The following is a 22311-nucleotide window of genomic DNA, read 5'->3' on the forward strand; positions in this document are numbered from 1 at the left end:
AATTAACCCCCTCTAGCCAACCAATTCCACCATGTCACTTATCTTCCTCAAATGGGAAGTTTTAATTATGTATTAAAATACTGTTTGTATCAAGGAATAAATATTATTAAGCATAACACTTTCTCATTATGGTTTTATCTACACATTTATAAGTTGAAAAAAATAAACGGAAGCATTTAGTCACTTTACAGTAGAGGATTTTGAGGGAACAGAGCCATTATTCAGCTTTACAATCTATGATAACTCTATCTTCTTAATGTTGGTGACATTCAGAGAGCCCCTTAGTAGATACGTTCAGTTTCCAGCTAATGTGAATCTGGAACAGATAAAATTTTGTCTGAAGAACATTATTGTTTCCACAGTTGCTTCTATCTTAAAATCATTATCTGGTAAGGCTATCTGCTGAGCCCCTTTTCTTCAAAGATATATGCAAAAGACATTTGATTTATTACTTCGTTTGAATGTGTTATTTACAGCACAAATCTTGCAGCAAGGATTTCAGGCTTGGAAATGCCCTCTTGAAATAACTGCTCATTTTGCTTCATTTATGTTGCCATATGCAGTCAGTGCCACATTAGCAGGATAATTACTTACAGATGGACTTCGTCTTACAGTAGGAAAATCCAGGCCTTCCACATACTGTATCAGACACTCCGACCATGTCACATAATTAAATCAATAAAACATAACTATGCACGTTTGCAGCATAGGTATTTATACAAATTTCTTCCCAGACAGTTGGCCCATGTCCATGGCCTAAGGGAGAGTGCTCTCAAGGGAAACCGACCAGTTTTGGCACTTCATCCTGTCTCAGAGTGAGATTTTTGTGGGTTGGATTCCAAATGTTATTGAAGTTGCCTAGCTACCACATCTCCATAGAAGGAGAAACAGAATTTGATAGCAACTGGCCATGTAGCCAGTTCCCAGGGCTTATCATGACACCTGGGTGGTATGGAGTTTTCCATTTGCACCTATCGTATCCTTTCTGAGTAAGGCTGACTGTGGGCAAAGGCTAGGGTGAGTAATCCTCCATGACTCCTGATTCACATCTAGTTGTGGTAGCTTTCGGGCCCTTGTGAATTGGAAGAGAATTTAAAAGTCAGTGAACAGATCTTGTGGAGCCCTCATGTGCCAAGATATGAGACGGGGGTTCAATAAGGCCTGATCCAAGGAAGTTGTGATGATGAAGGAAACTCCCCTGAGGAAGAGATCATTCATCTGGCGTCGGGAGAGTGTATTGGCAAGAGCCCCGTAGAAGCAACTTGCCCATGTGGTGACTCAAGGAGAAGAGCGTCATGTGTTCAAGGATCTCAGAAAAGCTTACCACAGCGGAAAAGAAGACAGTCATGATAGAGAAGCAACAGGTCAGTCTGGGTCAATTTTTGCAGGATCTTAAAAAGAGTTATGAAGAATCTTAGCCTTTAACCTAAACACAATAGGGAATTATTGCTGGGCCTTCGCAGAGAAGCTTTATGAGTCACAATTATGGTTTTAAAGAGGTCCTACTGGCTACTACGAGAAAAATGGGTCCGTGGTGGTCTGAGTGAGGTAGTATGAGATGGAGGAGACCAGTTAAGAAGCTGTGATGCTTTTATTATTCCAGACACAACATGATGGGAATATGTACTAGGGTAATGCCACCAGAGACGGAAGGGAGGCGAGGGACCCAGGGGGCATTTTAGAGGTGCAATTGACAGGCTGGATGGCTGGTTTGGCAAAGGGAAAGGTAGAGATAAAGGGAAGGCAGAGATCTAGGACAGACATACTCATGAATGCCCCTGAGAAACAGAGGAGGAGCAGGAATCCTTTGGGATGTTCTAGAGGCTTGTGAGAAAGGCACAACCTTAGTAATCTCTGGTTCTCACTGGGTCTCCCCAGCTCATGGCTTCGAAGTCTATTGGCTCACTTGAGTCTCCTATGCAGCTAAATTTAAGTCCATTGTTGTTGCTTTTTTTTTTTTTTTTCTGGTTAACTGATGGATATAATAATAGGATTTAAGGGGGAAAAAAGACCTTTTCTCCTTTTGCTTCTTCTACTTCCCCTTCTCCCCCAATTTATCTTTTGAGGCCATCCGGAGAGCCTATGATGTAGAAGACAGAAGTTTGTGTGGGTGAGCGTGTGGCTTGGTGTTTAGTGTGTGGTGATTGCTTACATCACATTAAACCTACCACTCCCAGGACTTAAACAAGAAAATCTGTGATATTTTGGTATAATATCTCTGCAGGGAGATTTCTAATAACTGTAATTTGTGCTAACAGAAAAGACATGATCTCTTATTACTGATGGTGGGAAGATAATAAATGTGCTATGGCCTAGACAAGGGGAAGAGTGTAACCATCACGGCAGGGAAGGAGAACAGGAGAGACCACTCATCCCTGCCCCCTCCCGTTACTTTCAGAATAGTTTTAAGGACCATTAGGAATAGGAATTATAAGGAGTTAAGGAACTATAAGGAATTTAAGTCTATTCAAATCTCCTTCCTGAGTTTTGGAACCCACATGATTTAGTAATTTCAACTACTCACAATAAGACATATATGAAACACATACAGCATGAAGCCTCCTTGGTAATAGATAAATTCCAAGTAAGAAATGTAGAAAGAATGATAAAATTAGAGAAATCATAATTTTGTAATTCCTAATCAGGCAGAAGAGGGACCTGGAGGGCTCATGTTTATGATTTACCCCAGTTCCTGAGAGCCTGCAAGGTCCCAGGGCCAGTAATGACATGGGAATTGAACAGAGTGATATGTTTCTGATTTCACCACTTTCGACCAGTAAGACTACATGGGGACTTTACACAGCCAGAGAGTTTAAGTTCCAATTTTCTCATTTGTAAAATGGTACCATGGATTGTATCTGTCTCTCACTAAGGATGAAATGATATAAGACATAAAGTATTGAGGGGCACCTGGGTGGCTCAGTGGGTTAAGCTTCTGCCTTCGGCTCAGGTCATGGTCTCCGGGTCCTGGGATCAAGTCCTGCACCAGGCTCTCTGCTCATCAGGGAGCCTGCTTCCCCCTCTCTCTGGGCCTGCTGCTCTGCCTACTTCTGATCTCTCTCTGTCAAATTAATAAGATCTTTAAAAAAAAAGATATAAATTGTTGAGCCTTTATTAACAAAAAATCTCTAAGTACCTACTCTGCAACAGGCACTAATTTAACACTCACTTGTTGTAGACATTGCTCTAGGCACTAAAAATAGAAAGTAGACAAGATACCACAGCCTCCAGCTTCATAAAACTTAACAAGTTTGTAGTGGGACGACACCAAATATGGTGTAGAGGCACATAAGGAAAATATTACAAGTTATACTAAGTGTTGGCAGGAAAGTAACTGTCCCATTCTGAGTAGTCAGGGAGGGCTTCTCTGAGGAGGTGACATTTAAACAATGCGGAAAGAGAGGGAAATATTGGTGGGAGAAAGAGGTATGAAAATTCTAAAAAGCCTTGTCTTCTTTGTGGAATCTGCTCTAGATTAAATGTTTGTGCCCACCCCGTCATCCCCAATTCGTGTGCTAAAATCTAACCTGCAAGGTGGTGGTATTAGGAAGTGGGGTCTTTGGGAAATGAGTAGGTGTATGAGGGTGGAACCATCATGAATAAAGTGCCCTCATAAGAAAGATACTTGACTCTCCTGTCCCAAGAGGACACAGTGAAAAGCTGTCTATGAAGCAGGAAGTGAGCCCTCACTGGACCCACAGAATCTGCTGACGCCTTGATCTTGGACTTCTCAGTTGCCAGAAGAGTGAGAAATAAATTTCTGTTGTTTATACACTACCCAGCTCATGGTGTTTTTGTTATAACAGCACTAATGGACTAAGACAATCCATGGAGATAAAGCCTGCAATGTGTCATGGGGTTGCAGAAAATGAGCTGGAGTCTGTTCATTCCGGCTGTGAGAGGTAGAGTTGGGAATTAGGAATTATTTTTTCCAAAAGTGACAGGAAATCGGTTCAGAGCTTTGAAACAGATAACAGATGTTTTGTTTTATTTTTATTTTTTAAAAATGTATTTATTTGAGAGATCTCTCTCTCAAATATCCCTGAGCAGGGATAGGGGCAGAGGGAGAGGGAGAAAAAGACTCCCCGTTGAGCAGGGAGCCTGACACAGAACTCCATCTCAGGACCCTGGGATTGTGACCTGAATCTAAGTCAGACCTTTGACGGAGGCATCCAGGTGCCCTGTTTTTGTTTGTGTGTTTGTTTGTTTGTTTTTAAGATGGAGAGAGAGCATGCAGTGGGGTGGGCCAGAGGCAGAGAGAGAGAGAGAGAGAGAATCTTAAGCAGACTCCTTCCTGAGCATGGAGCCCAACCCAAGGCTTGATTTCACGGCCCCGAGATATGACATGAGCAGAAGTCAAGAGTTGGGGCTTAGCTGACTGAGCCACCCAGGAGCCCCTCTGGTGTATGTTTTAGGCATATTTCTAATGTCGTATAGATCTAAAGCAGGTTAAGAGAGGAAGTGCACGGTCAGGAGGCAGTGGCACTCATCCACAAAAAAAACAATGGTGGCCTGGTCTAAGGGAGCAGGGGCCGAGAGGGAGAGAAGGACAGGGATTCCAGATGTACTTGTGACAGAATAAAGAAGACTTGATGGCAATCGGTGTAAGGAAATGGAGGTGCAAAAGTAGGAATTGGGACTGGGACATGGGCTTCCAGCTAACTCACGAGGTGGGGTGGCCATGGCATTTACGGGGCTGAGGAGAGGACCGAGGAGGGAGGAAATGGCCCAATCAAATCAGCAGCTCTTTCTAACACGTGCTAAATTTGAGATTTCTCGAAGGAGAAACTCAAGTACAGACATTTTCTCCCAGCAGGAAAACAAGTAAGTGCCATTTATTATTAATAATAATATGCTTAATATCCTTATTGGATGAAGCTGTTGCTTGGAGTGTTTTCTTAGCAATTCTTCTTTGGGAACCTAAAATAATCCCAAATAACTCTTCAAAAATTTGGGGATTCTATTTTGGCAAGATGTAATTTTATCACAATTAAATTCAGTGTACTAAATGATGTCAGAATTTTTTAACTTTTTAAAACCATGATTTAAAAAAAAAAAACATACAAATAGAAAAAATACAAACATTTAATCCTGAGAGCCAAATTGAAATGGAGACCTCTACTTCATTCAGTCTATAAAATCAGTCAACAGAATCGTATAATTTTGAAAGCCATATGATAACTCGCCAATTTTTATCATAGTTACATGAAAAGACAATATACCGTTCTTAGATTTACTTAATGTGTTTGTTTTATGCTACAAATTACTTTAACAGCAGCAATATTGAAAAAGCAAATGGCACAAAACCTTTCCTTCAAATCCTGAAACATTTAATCTAAATCACTGTAAAAAACAGATGTTCATTCACACTGTCACTTAAAAATATAGATACAAGGCCCCAGAGTGAGGCAATTAGAAGTAACTGTTCCCTCAGCAATTTTAAATTGCTTGTGTTCAGCTGACATTTCTTGTGTAACTGAAAACCACATGATTTTAAGGCTTGCCTCTTTTTATCATTTGAAAAAGTAGAAGACATTGTAATTTCTTACTGCTTTTTCAAATAAGGAAATTTTTAAAAACCCTTAAATGTACTGTTTATTATATGTTATGTTGTCAAATGATCAAATGCTTGGTTTGAACAATAGTTACCTCATATACCATTCCTGGCAGAGTACTAGGCATCCCTAAGAAAAGCCAAGTAGTACATTTTTCTTTCTTTAAATTTTTTTTTTAAAGATTTTATTTATTTGACACAGAGAGAGAGATCACAAGTAGGCAGAGAGGCAGGCAGAGAGAGAGGGGGAAGCAGGCTCCTCGCCGAGCAGAGAGCCCAAAGTGAGGCTCAATCCCAGAACCCTGGGATCATGACCTGAGCCGAAGGCAGAGGCTTAACCCACTGAGCCACCCAGGCACCCCTGCCAAGGAGTACTTTTTACATTAAACTAACTTGAATCTGGCTGTGAATGAGAGGGTGACCACCTTTCCTAGTTTGCTCAGGACTGAGGGGGTTTTAAGCATAGGGATTTCAGTTTTAAAATTAGGACTTTCTTGGGTAAACCTGGATAATGGCCCTTGAGTAGGGGCAAGGGAAGTGTTATTTTTACATATGTGCATTTTAAAAATTTGTGCGACTCCAAACATCACTAAAAATGGAATCTGTTTATTTTGAGGTAAAAAAATAGATCTTTAGAAATAGCTAATAGATTTTAGTTGTCCTCAAGGCACGTTTCAAGCTGGGACTTGGTCTTACCTTTTTGCTATAATGCCCACCAGAGACACTTTATAGGTATGGATTTAACAGGATGTTGACTGGTCAAGAAAATTAAAAGGGAGAGTGATACCACAATGCAGGTGTTCCCTTCCCTTCCCCCAAGGCCCCTAACTCTCAGATTTTCATGAAAATGGACAATTACTATAGTCTATCCTTTATAGAATTCATCTTGGGAAAAGGGAAGTATGAGAAACTTTCCGTTTCAAGACTGATAAAAAAATTTTATGAACCAGAATGCAGATTGGTAATAAATGTATTTTCTTTTTGTCTTTTTTTAGATTTCATTTATTTATTTATTTTAGAGAGTTGAGGAGGGCAGAGGGAGAAGGAGAGAGAGACGTTCAAGCAGACTCCACACTGAGGGGGGCGCGGCGTGGAGGCAGGTCTCACCCTCAGGACTCTGAGACCACGGCCTGGACATGAAATCAAGTGTCTAACACTTAAAATGACTGTGCCCCCCGGGGCACCCTGGAATTTTCTTCCTCAGAACTAGAATTTGTTAGGCTGCTGCAAAAAAGTCAAATTTTAAGCCCACCCTTGTCCTTTTTTTGCTCTTTAATGAAATAGCTTTTCTTCCGTGTGTTTTTCCATGATTAACAGAAGCATTTGGTTTGCAGTTTTTAAGGGAGCTTAAAGAAAACATTTTCTTTCTGTTCCTTTTATTTAATTTTTTAAAAATAAATAAAACTCACCAAACCAGTTAGTCTACATTCTTGGTAAAGCATTACCTGTTTCTTAATACAAGGAAGTAAAAATACATAAAATATATATAAAGGAGTGTTGGATCAAGGCCATGTACCTTACTGTTTATGCTGTCACTTGAGATGGGAGATCAGAAGCTCTGTCTTTCATCCTACATATTGTTTCCCAGCCCCGGGACTGAGTCAGCGGGGATGCTAACTGCATGTACGAACACAGGTGAAGTTTTAGTGTAAATGGGAAAAAGGGCAAGGCAAAAACATTAGCGGGTTTCCCTTCATGTCATCTATGAATGGGAATTGATTAAAGTTATTGCGCAAGAAGCGGGGTGTGGATGCCCAGGGAGGAGGTGGCCTGGGTGGTGCCCCTGACAGTGGAGGCTTCCAGCCCTGCCTGAACTTGTCTCAAGAGCAGGGAAAGGACAAAACAGTTTTCTCACCATGTCAAAGTACACCCTGGTTTCTACAAACTGAACAAGTTTTCCAATGGCGGATATTCTCGGATCATCGGGAATATTCTCATCAGTAATAGGCATTCATGTTAAAGCAAAAATGTATTTAGTAGTAGTTTTAGTGACTGCCTGCCAACATACATGTGAATACACATCCTCTGGCCCCTTTTATTTAAGAACTCTGCATTTAAAGAGACATCTGACTTAGGTGTCTTGTATTTGAGGATTATAGCTATATTCCTATGAATGGCTGTAACAATCTGGAATGAGTTTGAAGAGATTTCCATGTGCTGCATCTACCCATCAGCTATTGGGTTAAGCCAATTTTTCTAAAAGAAAATGCATTAGTTTTCTATTGCTTCTGTGATAAATTCAGTGGTGTGGAATAAACTTAAATACATAGATATAGATATGGATATATTTAAAAGATTTTATTTCTTTACTTGACAGACAAAGATCACAAGTAGGCAGAGAGGCAGGTAGAGAGAGAGGAGGAAGCAGGCTCCTTGCTGAGCAGAGTCTGATGCAGGGCTCTATCCCAGGACACTTGAGATCATGACCTGAGCCGAAGGCAGAGACTTAAACCACTGAGCCACCCAGGCACCCCTAAACTTAAATATATTATCTGACAGTTCTGAAAGCCAGGTTTAGTGAAAACATACATGCGTGAAATTTGTAAATACATGATATGAGGTTTTTCCCTAAGAGCCCCAAAGTAAAAACTCCCAGAGCTCTATGAGTAGGCGAATGGCTAAATAAATTGTGATACTATGTAGCAATGCACACTACTCATACACAAAACCACCTGGGTGCATTTCCCAAGCATCATGCTGACGGAAAGAAGCCAGACAGAAAAGAGTATGTCCTTCATGCTTCCATTTATACAAAGTTCTGTAGAAGAGGCAAAACTAACCCATGGCCCTAGAATCAGAACAGGGTTTTCCACAGTGGGGGGATTGATTGTAAAGGAACACAAGGCAAGTTTCTGGGGTAATGGAACTATTCTATACCTTGTTGAAGCTGTTGGGTAATGGGAATATGCATTTTCCAAAACTCACTGAACTGCATTTCATTTTTAAAATGTGTGAATTTGGAGTACCTCGGTGGCTTGTGTCTGCCTTTGACTTGGGTCATGATCTCAGGGTCCTGGGATTGAGCCTCCCATCAGCTTCCTGCTCCGTGGGGGGCCTGCTTCTTCTCCCACTCCCCCTGTTTGTGTTCCTGCCCTCGCTGTGTCTCTGTCAAATAAAAAAAAATCTTAAAAAAAAAAAGAATAAATACATAAAATGTGAGAATTTTAGTGTATACTAATTTTACCGTAAAAAGCAAATAAAATTAAATAAAACAAATTAAATTTAAATTAAATTAAAATTAAATTCAATCAAATTAAATTAAAAAAAAACAAATTAAATACAGAACATTACTCTGATTTTATTTTTGTGAAAGTATATTTTATGCTTTCCACAAATTACTAGAAGTAAATAAATTGATTTATGAATAAGGGTTATCTTCAAGTGGTAAAATCATTCATACTTTTGGGATGCCTGGGTGGCTCAGTCAGTTAAGCGTCTGACTTGAGCTCATCATGATCTCAGAATCCTGTGATCCAGTCCGGTAACTTGCTCCCTGCTCATAGTGGGATCTGCTTCTCCCTCTGCCTGGCCCCTCCCTCTGCCCCTGCTGTTTCCCAAATAAATAAAACCTTTTTAAAAATATTAGTATTTTTGTTTCTTTATCCTTTCAATATTTCTGCAATTCATAGTTTATAATAAAGTCATTTAATAAATGTCACTATCACACACATCAGGCCTATGACAAAAGTATTTGTAATTTTTCATATTCTGTTTTACATTTGTTTATTTAACTTATATGTTCTTTATTAATATTATATATTATATTATATTAAATTTATTTACTTATTTTATTTTATATTTATACATTTATAATATATTGTATTGCTTATTTCATTATATTTAGCTGTATATATACATTTTGTTATATTTATATATTATTTTATTTTATTTTTTCCAAATCAAATTTATTGGGAGCCAAACATAATTTATCAGTATAAATGCTGTTTAAAAAATTAAAACCAGGGGCGCCTGGGTGGCTCAGCGGGTTAAAGCCTCTGTCTTAGACTTGGGCCATGATCCCAGGGCTCTGGGATCTCTGTCAAATAAATCAATAAAATCTTAAAAAAAAATTAAAACCGAACAGTAAAGAATGTCTTAAAGAAGTCAAGCCTTGATCCTGGGAAGCATGGCAGAGCTCTTTAAATGTTGGTCAGTTCCAGGGTTCCTGTCCTTGGTTCCTTACCTTTTTATCCACTCTAGGTACACTTTCGAGTGACCTTAATCACTTACCTCACCACCAAGCTAACAACTTCCAATACCTTTGTCTATAGGGCTAATCTCTCTCCTGAGTTTCATGCCTGCATATTTCTCTGCCTTCTGGGTATCTCCAACTGAATGGCAATGACCTCAAATGCAACATTTTCCTGCTGGAAATAATTAACAAACCACTTCCCTAACTTCTTATCATCACTTAGCTGGGAACTGAAGGGTTCCTTCAGTTGCGGGTTTGTTACCCTTGTTTTCCCCTACCTCCCCTGTGCATCTCATAGGTGCTAAGCTCTGGCCTTTCGGTCTCCGAAGTGTCTCTCACTCTCACGTCTGCCTCCTGCCTTTTCCCCCACGGTCCCATAGAGCCACTGTTGGGTCTCCTACGAGCTCAAGGCTGACCAATGTCAGTAACCTGCTGCATTACGCTTCTGCTTCCGCCTCAACCTTTACAGTTACTGTGTTTGGGCCCCTGCCAGTGTGCTCTTATCAAATGCAGCTTGGCTTCCCAAGAGGACATGGGAGCTAGCGTTGGCCACTTATTATGTGTGACTTGGGATCGGTATTCACTTTGACTTCCTCATCTCCACAGCGAGGAAACCATGCCTAATGTCAAAGTGCACTGAGGAGCCTTAGAAGAAACAATCAATAAAATGTGTTCTACATGGTGCCTGGCTCAACCAAAGAGATCAATAAATTATATATTTTCACCTGTTATTCATAGACTTAGCTTGATTCTGTGGACGTCTTTAGCATCTCTGAAATCTTGAAATAACTTACTGCAACTTACTGAGTCATTGCTGTCCACTCTATACAATCCAAAAAGCAAGGCTGAGGTTGAAAAGAAACAGTGATCCATGAGATGTGCCGCAGTGAATATAGGACAGAGCCACACCCAGTTAAACTCCCTTCTCTTTCTGCAACAGGTGGGACAAAGGAATTCCTAACTTAATGGTCTGTTCTGATGTATATTTCACAAGTTCTGGCTAGGGGCGCCTGGGTGGCTCAGTGGGTTGCCTTGGGCTCTGGTCCTGATCCCAGGGTCCTGGGATCCAGCCCTGCATCAGGCTCTCTGCTCAGCAGGGAGCCTGCTTCCTTCCTTCTCTCTGCCTCTCTCTCTGCCTACTTGTGATCTCCATCTGTCAAATTAATAAATAAAATCATTAAAAAAAAAAAGTTCTGGCTAGGAATTTTTCCTTCTCTTTCCTTCTTTCCTTCCTTCCTTCCTCTTACCTTCCCTCCTTCCTTTCCTTTTTCTTTCTTCCTGTGGTCATACAAGAAGCTTGTCAGACAGTAAAGGTGACATTGTTTTCCATTTATTTTAAAGTACCTATAGAATTAGGCTGTTTCTTTCTCTGTAAAATAGGGATGGAACTGTAATTATCTACTAGTGCAGCTGTGAGAATCAAATGATTTCATTCATGTATATTTCATGTAAAGCATATAGTTCCAGGCACATAGTAAGAACTCAATAAATGTTCATATATATTATTTGTGGTTCCTCACCTTATTATTATTACATTCTCAACTCACTCAAACTCTATGGCAATCTAGAGATAGAATCAAAATGGGTACGTGAACACACATTTAGGTAGCAATATCTGTATATCTACATAACACATAAAAACATATTAAGGATTTTAGTTCATTTTCTTTGATATAGTTTTCATTTCCTTTGCAGAAGGAATTTCTCATATTTCCAATAGATGACTGAAATGACTTCTCTACTGCCTCGTCTGTTCAATTTGGTTCCATTTAATTGATACTTATTGGGTTGAATATTCTGCGCTAGACACTTTTGTGTGGTAATGGACATCAAATGGCAAATCGTATTAATACATCCCAGCTCTTGTGGGGTTGAGAGTCTAGCCATGAATGTAAATATTAAACAAGAGACTACAAGTTTGATCAATGTTATGTTTGGGGAAATGAATGGTACCGTGGGAAGGTGCAGCTGTCACCCATTGATTTATGAGTTTCTGGGCAATGCATAAGCTGAGTTATTTAATTCATTCTGATAATAGTCTTTCAGACTATCTCTCCTATACAAGAAAACTTTTGCACTTCTTGCCTGTGTTATTTTAAAAACAAAACCTTTGAGCCCTGGACTTACCTTGGTAATCAGACACTAAAAAGCTTAGGATAAGAGAAAAAAGGTTCTGAACCATGTTAATCAGAATGTACAAAGTCAATGAATGAAATTCAGGCACAAATTTCTCACCACTGAATCATACTTTGGAGAGAACAGTGCACTTAATGAGTAAATAAATGAATTCAGTAGGCAGGATAGAAGTTTAATTATGAGTGTACAATCCTGAAATACATTCTTTAATTTTAGATTTGTCAGATACTGACTTTATAATCTTCAGCAAGGCATATTTTATCTCTATTACTAAGATTTTGCTCTCTCAACACAGAAAATAATTAGAAGCAAACCACATCAACTATTTTGAATAAAAATTGGGAAATAAATGTGAGAAATAAAATCATGACATTTTATAAATTTCAGTTTTACTTGACATTTAAAATAGCTATGCTGCCAAATATTGCAGAAATAAACAATCCTTAGCTTTAATAACATATACTATATTCTTCAAAGGAATTACAATCCTCTTTAAGGCAGAGTCTGTCTTACTGATCCATTTAACTTAAAGACAGTAAATGAATATCTTTGCAAGAAATGAAGTGATTTTATTTATAATTTATTGAATAACTAATGAAAGATTTTTTCTAGTATATTTATGTATATATGTACAATATGCTCATCTACATAACCAGCACCCAGCCATGTGTTTCAGTTTATGCAGAGTTGACAGTAATTCTTTCAAAAGCCCTTTTTGAGCATCTGCTGTATGCAGTCCTAGGCTAGGTGTGGACAGGAGGCAAAGATGAACAAGATTGGTCCCTGACTTCAAGCAGTTTACAATTATTACAATTATTTTACAACTCAGATCATTCTCTAAACATCATAAGTTATGTGAGTCATTTGTTTGCTCAAAGACACTGAATTTTCATGGTTGAAACCATGTAATTCATGTAATTTCATGTAATTTAGACTACTGTAGAATAGTGTGGGCCAAATATTTCTTCAGATAATTTTCAATTTTTGCATTACAGTTCTTTTATAGTTGAAATAGTACTGTCATCAGTTTCACAGTTCTCCATCAAAGTCCTTGTCTTGATTTCTTTCTTAATCTGTCACTTTACTATACACTCAAGTATATAAATATAGTTATAATTGTCTTTTATTATAATCATAAGCTACCACCCCTTCCCTTCATTATCATATATGCTTTATGCCTCATGCTATGTGTGTATGTGCACACAGTACACACACACACACACACAGGATGCACACACACAAATATATTTCCACATCAAATAAAGGCTCACTCTATAAACAGGGCACAGTGAGATGTATAGAAATGAGGATGAGCAAACAAGTGTCCAGGAGAGAAAGAGCAGATAGACAGAGAGCTAGATTTACTGAGAACCAAAAATAACTGGCAAATAGCACAACTTAGAAGACCAATGAACTTGACTACAAGATGGCTTTAAGCTTTCAGTCTTCAACTCCAGCTCCCACACACTTCCTCTTCCCTAGAAAATAAAGGCACTAAATGGTACTGAACATCCAGGTACATCGTTAAGTCATTAAACCAATAATAGGAATGGATAACTGGTAACTCAACATGAAGTAAGCTAATGATTAAAATGATGATGATGACAATAATAATAATATCCAGATACAAAAATTCTGAAAGCATAGACATCTGGATTAGGGAAAATAGAAGTCCTCAAGGCATTCTTATTTTGTAATACAATACCAGAATTTATATTCATACTAATCACTTCAACTATCAAAAATGTTTCTACATTTCATGTGGTCTTTTGAGGAAGAAATGCAATTACAATAATTCAGCATATAAAGTTGTCTGCCAAAATTGTTAACACCGTTTAAGAGTTTGATCACTGCATAGGGAAAGTTCCATCAATCTTGACACCCTCCTCTGAAATACTTTATTACCTAGTATCTGTGTAAATAAGACAGTCACTCTTTTTTCCTGGGCACTAATCCTACATATCTCTTTCTGGATCTGGGTGATGAGCTTTCTTTAAACAAATACAGTGTTCTAAGCATCCATACACAGAAAGTTTGGCTTCTGCTGTTCAATGAGGTATCAGTTGAAGTCTGTCATACTTTGTGAATGACAAAGATTTAGAAGTTCTTATCATACACATTGTATTTTGAAAGTTACTCCACAGTCAAGAATATGAGTAGATTATATGATCTTCCATTTGTGGTGTGCAGTTCCATTTACTCAAGGCTTTTCTGTTAACCTACTCAATTTCTCTGAATGACTATAACGTTTCTTGGCTAGTTATACCACTAGCCCTTCTGGAACTCTGGAATTTAAAAACACAAGCCTTTATGCATCTTTAAAACACACACACACACACACACACACACACACACACACACAATCATAATCATCATCATCTAATGTCTGTTTTTGTTCATTTTAATTTTTTACACAACCACCAAGTTTGATTATAATTTGGTTTTCAATCCAGATTGGTGGTTTATTGCTTACATTTTTTTTTCAAATTTTCTTTTTTTCTTTTCTTCTACTTTTTTTTTTCCTGGTCATTTACATCTATTTCTCCTCCTTCTGTTAACCCCAATTGCCCTCAGTAAAACCTGCACTAAGGGCAATGGTGGGGATTGTCCATTAGGGTTCCTTGGCCCTCCTTAATTAAGGGGGGGAGTAGCCTCAAAGACTGAAGTGTAAATTTGCATAAATGAGTCATATAGGAATGTAGAAGATACAGATTTTATGCCCTCCACAAGGGAAAGGATTGGTGATATATTTTTCTTCATGTACTAATTAGGTGATTATCTTTTATGAGTTATTCCCATCCTTTCCTAGGGCAGATGGCTTCCTTCACGCACGAAAGAGAGATTTCTGTGATAGCTCTTGCTTCCATAACCTTCATTGTTTGTATCCCAGAGAAGACAGACGCATAATCTCTCCCCTCATCCGCTATTAAACCTTGAAAAAAGGAACTGGCCTTGTGCTGGAGTCACATGTCCCTTTCTGAACCAATCACAGTAGTTGGAGAAAAGAGTTGATCTGATTGGCCAGTTGAGGGCTTGTCCCCACCCCCACAGTGAGAAAGAGGCTAATTAATGTTTGTTGGCTGGGTCACAGCCACACAGAAGTGTTGAGCACCTTACTGATGTCCATTATGGGGACTACTCCAGGGCACTTTGTTTGTAATGTTAAGCTCACCAATTCTGCATTTTAAAAAGTGCTATCTTGTGTCAAATGTCCATGGTTTAAACCTGCGATTTTGTAGCAAATGCTTTTCTTTTCTAAATGGAACACGTAAATTGCCAACTTGAATGCAGATCGACTTTTTAAAAAATGTAGGCCTGTTGGTAGTGCCTAACAATGACAAGTAAAAACACATAAACATGAAAATCAAGATCACGCAAGAGCAGAATCATGTTAACAGTAGTGAAATCTATTTTAGGTCCATTAGAAAAGCTTCGGTAGGTACCAGTAATGAGTTTTAAAGCACCTGGGTCAGAAACACCAAACAAGCTGCTAGTTCACCACCCCGGATTCATTAATCATTTCTGTTGCCTGCAAAACAGGTCTGTTAAAATGCACCTGTATTCAGTGGAGGAGACACTGATCCATGAACTTCTCAGACAGGAGGACTGCACAGATGTGAACTACCCAAAACAGCTTCAATAAGATTTTTGATACCACCAGGAAGAAAAGATTAGGAAAAATGACTTGTAGAATATTCTAGATGGACACATATTTCTCCATTAAGGTTCCAAGCAGAGTAGATGCTCGGCATAGAACTTCACTGGAAGCTCTCTTTTCTGTCCTTCCATTCCGATTTGCTGGTTTTGCATATGTACTTGCTCACTTGCTAAATCGCCATGGCCCATTCCTCTGGCCAGTGAATTGCTGCAGAGACCAGGCACCTGTGTTACCTCTGCATGCTTCAGCTGTTAGCCAATGACACGTGTGCCTATAAAAACTCAAATGTGTAATGTGTTTGTTCCCAAACCTGGTTTTGCCAGTTCATCTATTACTATAATAAAATAATGAAATATTAATAAATTGAGGTAATATTCATAGTAGAGGAGAGTTGTTGATGTGGAAATTAGGTTAAATCCATTGTAAAATCTTGACTAATACAATTTTTAAATGCTGTATAATTAGGTGCATGCTCAGATATTTTATTTTATTTATTTTATTTTATTATTTTATTTTATTTTAAAGATTTTGTTTATTTATTTGACAGAGAGATAGAGAGAGCCCAAGTAGGCAGAGTGGCAAGCAGAGGGAGAGGGAGAAGCAGGCTTTCTATTGAGCAGGGAGTCTAATGAGGGCTCAATCCCAGGACCCTGGGATCATGACCTGAGCTGAAGGCAGACACTTAACCGACTGAGGCACCCATGCGCCCTGCATGCACAGATTTTAAAGGGGTTACGTTGGCCATCTTGTTTTCCCCTCAGACTCAGGTTCCTCCATGTTTCACCTGTGATACCTTCTGATGCCCCCCTCAAATTCACACTTATTTCCTTTTCCCATCCTCTCTGGTTCTTTGGGAGGCCGACTCATAGGGACTTATTCATGAATGGACTCCCCGGATCTCTGACTTCTGTTTGTTTTGGTCAGTGAGAATCACTGGCAGGAGATCAGAGGTTTTATTGAGTATTTCTTGCACTGGTTCCTTCCTGGTGGGATCACAGTAGATTGGCTACACTCCTGGACCAAAATTCTCATTTTCTGACAGGTTGCTTTCTCTCTCTGGCTCCTGGTAACTACTCCTTCTCTTTTCATTTCACACCTCCAGGTAGGAACTGTCATCAGATTTTACCAGCCGTATGGCACTACATGATCCTTGGTGTTTCCTCATACTTGGCCCACATTCTGATCTGTAGTCCCTTTTTAGAACTCACATTGACTTACCTATTTTGAATGGACTGGATGTTTCCTGCCAGTATTCAGGCTGACATGCTGGAGGAGTGAAAAGTATATGGCTACTGATTGGGACAGTCCCAGATGCAAATCTTAACCCTTTCCTGTAGTAAGTGGAGAACTCAGAGAATCGATGGTTCCTTTTCAAACTCCACATTCTTTGTTATAAAAATGTAGATAATAATAAAGGCTACTGCATAGATGTACAAACTTCTACTACCACGGCAAGAATCCATATATATATATATATTTTTTTTTTAAACTCAATGTCCAGCACATATGAAATGCTTGTTAAGTTTTGATATATGAAAACATTATTTTATGAATGAAAAGACAATTTTTCTCATACAGACTCCTATTTTACTTCTTGGTAAAATAGGCAATCATTAATCAGGTAATTCCTCTAGAATGTTTCAAAAGAATATTCCTTGAGTGAGAACCCATCTGAGAAACTTTCACTAATGTCTCATTCCATTGATTTAGCACACAGTCTGAAATAAATCCTGCAAAATTGCAATGAGTTCAAGTAGAAGGACACAACATGAGTCATGAAGGTAGGCACTACTTTGACCTTATAGCTATGTGGACTAGGATATTAAAATGTCTGGCTTTCTAATCAAATAGGCTTTCTATAAAATAGCACATTTATGTGCTGATTATCCCAGTGTGTCTGTAGCAACATAGTAACAATTTTCTATGTAATACTTATATAACCTTATGTAGTGCTAACTGTGTGCCAGGCTCATTGAGATTTTATACATATATATATAGGGTAAAACCTATAAACATAAAAACTTAAAAACTTATGACTCCACATGTAGTTATCCCTTTATTACCCTCCTTTTACAAAGAAGGAAACAGCAGCACATGGAGGTTAAGCAACCTGCTCAATGGCCAGTACATGGTGAATCAGAAACTATAGCCTTAACCATCAGCTTGTAGTCGCCAATAGCCAAGAAAAGTTTATGTATTTACTATACCTCCTCTTTCAGATCCCACAGAAAGGCTGCATTTCCTAGATTAGCTTGCAACTAGATGGAGCCCAATAACTGAGTTCTGACCTTAGCAATGTAGACAATAATGATGGAACCCCCTTCCAGGTTTGGCCTTTGAAATCACCTGATGCAGTTCTCCAGCTCCGCTCCGACAACTTAGGAAGCCAGTGGCTCCAGAGGGATCACTATGAGATGGCAAAGGGCTGCCCAACCCCTTTTCAACTGTGACAGGAACAAGAAATAAATTTTGATGGCATTAAACTATTACGATTTAAGGGAACATTTATTCAGATGTAGCTTAGTGTGAGCTAACAAAGATATTTTAAATTTCTTTTGAATCAAATTGCTTTAAAGTAAAATACTATATGGCATTGGCTTCGTTGTTAGGCAACAATAGAGTCAATATGAGAGATGAAGACATATAAGAAACTAGCTATCTGTTTTATACTGTGCTTAAAACTGCAGCCCCAAAACTGTTGCCTTTAGTAACTTGGGAGACAGAGTAAATATCTTTAACTTGTACTTTTAGAAGTGTATGAATTTGATAAGAAAACATGTGCCTACTGGCTACTGCTGGCTGCCTTGACAAGGTTATTACTTAAAAAAAAAAAAAAGTCAGAAAACAGCTGCCTAGCATTAGGTAGAATTGAAAAAGAATAGATTCTGGAAACTGGGGTCTTGCTGTGTTAGACGATGCCAGCTAATTAAAGATGAGATTTTAGGAGACACTCAAGAAAGAATCAGACTTCAAAGGTTATAAACCCCCAGAAGAAGGTGTGGTCCCTAAGATCCACATCAGATTGTGTCCAAGGACCAAGAGGAAGAAGGAAGAACTTTCCTGCAGAGAGAAGCAGGGGTGGGAGAGAACAATGGTCAAATCCATCACCCCTAGGAGTGGAACGAGACTGGTGGGTCAGCAGAACAAAAGGGCACACGCACTTATTCTTGCAGCCTGAACAACTTTACGTCCTCAGCTTGGCTGCTGGCCCTGTCTTATTGCCAGGTACAATGTGTCAATTTCACAGCAATATCTTGTTTTAAATCATTCAAAAAAGCCCTTTCCATCTCAAAAATGCCAACCTGATTAAAAAAAATGTAACAGTCAAATCACCATCACATTACAATAATTACAAATATATCATGGCCATTTCTTTTGGAAAAACTATAATTGCTAATTCCTCATTTGGGAAATTTCTACTAATTGTCAAATCACTTAGGGAAACTGAAATTTCAGTGAATATGAAAGTGACATTAGAACAACAGGATTGATTTTTGGCTGGCAGTTCTACCCCCATGGGCCTACCCAAGTTTAATTTCTTTGTGAGGGAGTAAGCAGAACCTTGCCTGTTGGATTTGGGTATTCAGAGCAGTGTGCTGGGGATGGGGAGGTGCCCTGCAAAGAAGTAATATGGCTGTATTTTTCCACAGCCATTTTTACTTAGATGACTGGTAGATACATTGTTTCACATTAAAAACAACACATTGCACTGAAGATTAGATTGTAACATGTAGATGAATTTTTGAGATAAGATCTAGAACTACAAATAAATTTATTTTTTCCTCATCAACAGGCTTCAGTTCCCAGGGTCTGAATCACTTGGCAGGGACGAGTTTGCCAGTCTGAGTTACACGAGGAGCTGGGAGGTGAGAGGGAACAGAGGGTAGGATGGATGTAGGAGGCATCTTGCAATTTAAGAAAATGGGTTTTCTTTCGTGCTTCTTGATATTTAGATCTGAAATCTTGGTGGTCTTAGGCCACTGGAAAGAAGAGCAAAATTCAGGCCTGGGATTTCTAAGGGGTAAGTGTTCCAAGTAATTAGGATGTGTAATGTCTCCTGGCAGGATGAAGGTGGAGAAACAGCACGCCTGTGCTGTTTATCCTTTTTCATTTATTCCCTTTCTCTCTTTAAACCTTCAGTTCAATTCAAGTTGGCATAATTCAAAATGCTACTACTCTAAACAAAGGTGTATTTGTTTATAGGTAGGTAAATGGGTGGATGTATGGACAGAAAGATAGAAAAAGAAAGGCACAGAGAAAGCAGTTCCATGAGCTCTTGAAATCATGACTCGCCCCCTACCTGTCCCCATCTTGCCCTTTCTCCCACCACAGCGGTGGCACAAGATCAAGACTGCACTACTTGGGGGCAACAACAGGACACTGTGTCCCAGACAGAGGGGCACACCCTATTTTTTCTGGAGTTGGTGAAGTGGAAGGATGGGGTCTGGGTTTACAGCTGATCATCTTTCCTATCCTATGAGTCTATAGAAAGGGGTCCAACAGAGAGAACCCAGGGGAGGGAGCCATCTCGGGGCCCAGGTCCAGATAAGCCACAGTCCAGCTGTGGCCCTGTGTTTCCACCTCTCTTTCCCTGTTAGTCTGAGTTGAGCTTCTGTTTCTTCCCATTAAAAGATTCTGGGCTGAAGCAGCATAAAAGGGAATCTACAAGAACTGGTGGTACAGAAGGAACAGGGAGATACAGTTCTAAAGTAACCAGGACTTTTCCAAATGGCCTTTCTCTAGGTTGAGTTGATTATGATTGAAAGTAAAATCTTGAGTCATGTCTTAGGTACGGAGATTTTTATTAGAATTCAAATAGACATTAAAAAAACCCAACTTACTGGCAATTTTTTTGAACAATATAAGAATATAATTATATATGGTATAATTAGGCTCAATTATAATTATCATAATTATATTTATGTTTCTAATTATAACACATATAACTGTATGTTGTTATAATTAATATATAATTAATAATGATATTAATTAATGATTATAATGATTTGATTAATGATTGACTGGTATATATTAGTAATTCATTTTCTTATTATATTATATGTTGTATATGAACATATACATATATATCTCTACTTCATAAGCAGATGGCTATGATGTCAAGGAATTTCAGAGTCTTGTGGAAATCTTCAAAAATAGTTCTGAGGATTTGGGTCATAGGAGAGACCCGACAGGCCCGAGATGCTAGGATATGCCAAGGGATGGCAGCACTCTTCAATTATGTCTGGCTCGTTTGGATTTAGAAATTTAGAGTTCCTAAAGTTAGGAGTCATGCCTTAGCCCTCTTTGTATCTGCCAAAACTGGTTCTGCAGATCCACCAGCCCCTTCTTCATCTATGAATAAATCTACATATATTTTGGAAAAAGGCACTATGACTGACAATGTTGTTTTAGAGAATTTCTCTTGGCCACTCCAATTTTTCATGAAAACTCTCCTGTTCAATTCTGGGTTCCTGTCCCATTACCTCATATATGATTTCCACCATTCTGCCTTCTTCTTCACTCTGATGCTTTATTAGGACTGTCCTTATTAATCCTGGCTGTCCGTTGTTTGTTGCCTTTCTAATATTGAAGCTCTTCCAACTTCATCTCATCCTTGTTCCCAGAATCCGTAATAAGCCATCATGAGACTCTGCTTGCTGAAGGAGAGAGTTTGGACTCCACTCTCTGAGCTGAATATCTTTATTTGACCTTCAGTTCCAACTCTGTCTGGCTCCACCATGTTGGAAGCCTCAGGAGGTTGAATTTTACAGTTTCCAACAACTGGGCCTTTTCCCTTTTGGCTTCCAGTTGGGACTGGACAATGGGAAGCACTTGTAGAAGAACAGAGAGCAGTGGGAGATATTAATCAGCTAATGACCTCCTGGCTTCCCTGGGATCACAGTAGTAGGTTGTTCCCTCACTGCTAAGGTGGTAGGTCCCATCAGGTAGCTCTAGGCCTGCTAACACTACCCTACAGGTTGTGCACTTGTTGTCCTACATGTGTCATGACTCCTTGATGGTTGCCCTAAATTCTGCTTATACTTTTATATAAGGTTTCCCTTTCTACTCTGCTCAATTACCTCATTTATGTGTGCCATCTCTCTCCTGTCATGACCTTGATTAAGTCACCTTTTGCTTCTAGAGGGTTGCCCTGAATGTAATAGGACCAGGGGACACTAGGACACCTTGAATTCTATTCCTAGATTCGCCACTTATGAGGTAGTTATTGAACAAGCATGCACCGGTTACTTCTTAAATTCTAGACATTTTGCCTTTGCCTTTAATGCCTGTCCTCGGAAAATGTCATGACAGAAACATGTAGAGCTATGTTTACGGATCAGAGGGAGGAGCCCTGAGGGCCTTTGGGAAACTGAGATCATAAACTTCATTTCACTGGATGAATGAGAGGTTGCTTCACAGACAAGAGGGAATGATACATATGCGCAAAATACACAAATCAGAGGGATGAACCAGTTGTAGAAACTTACAGCACATGTGTACATTTGGAGGTATGCACCCAGAAGTGGGCATCAAAAGGAGGGGCTTAAAAAGATGGCAGAAGTCACAGTACGAAGAGTATGTACTCATCAAACATCTATGTGGGGTAATATATTATGTCTTGAATTTGTGACTCTATTCTATAGGACTGTGAGAGTGGGAGATAGGATTGGATATAAGTCTTAAGTGATTGTATACCTGCAAAAGATAAAAAATTGTTGCCATTGTAGAATACTTGATATTTCATTCTTAAAATGAAATAAAAACAACATA

The 22311-nt window shown here is 39.0% G+C and overlaps 1 long non-coding RNA gene across 1 annotated transcript in view; it reads left to right on the top strand.

The window, feature by feature from the left end:
- The first annotated feature begins 875 nt into the window (after positions 1–875).
- LOC309860093 overlaps positions 876–22311 on the top strand; it is a 52700-nt gene continuing 31264 nt past the window's right edge. The window contains exon 1 of the long non-coding RNA XR_014309146.1: positions 876–1364. This is a non-coding gene — a long non-coding RNA (uncharacterized lncRNA). The remainder of the gene's footprint in view (positions 1365–22311) is intronic.

This window comes from Mustela nivalis, assembly GCF_964662115.1.
Source record: "Mustela nivalis genome assembly, chromosome: 2".
Taxonomy (NCBI): Eukaryota; Metazoa; Chordata; class Mammalia; order Carnivora; family Mustelidae; genus Mustela; species Mustela nivalis.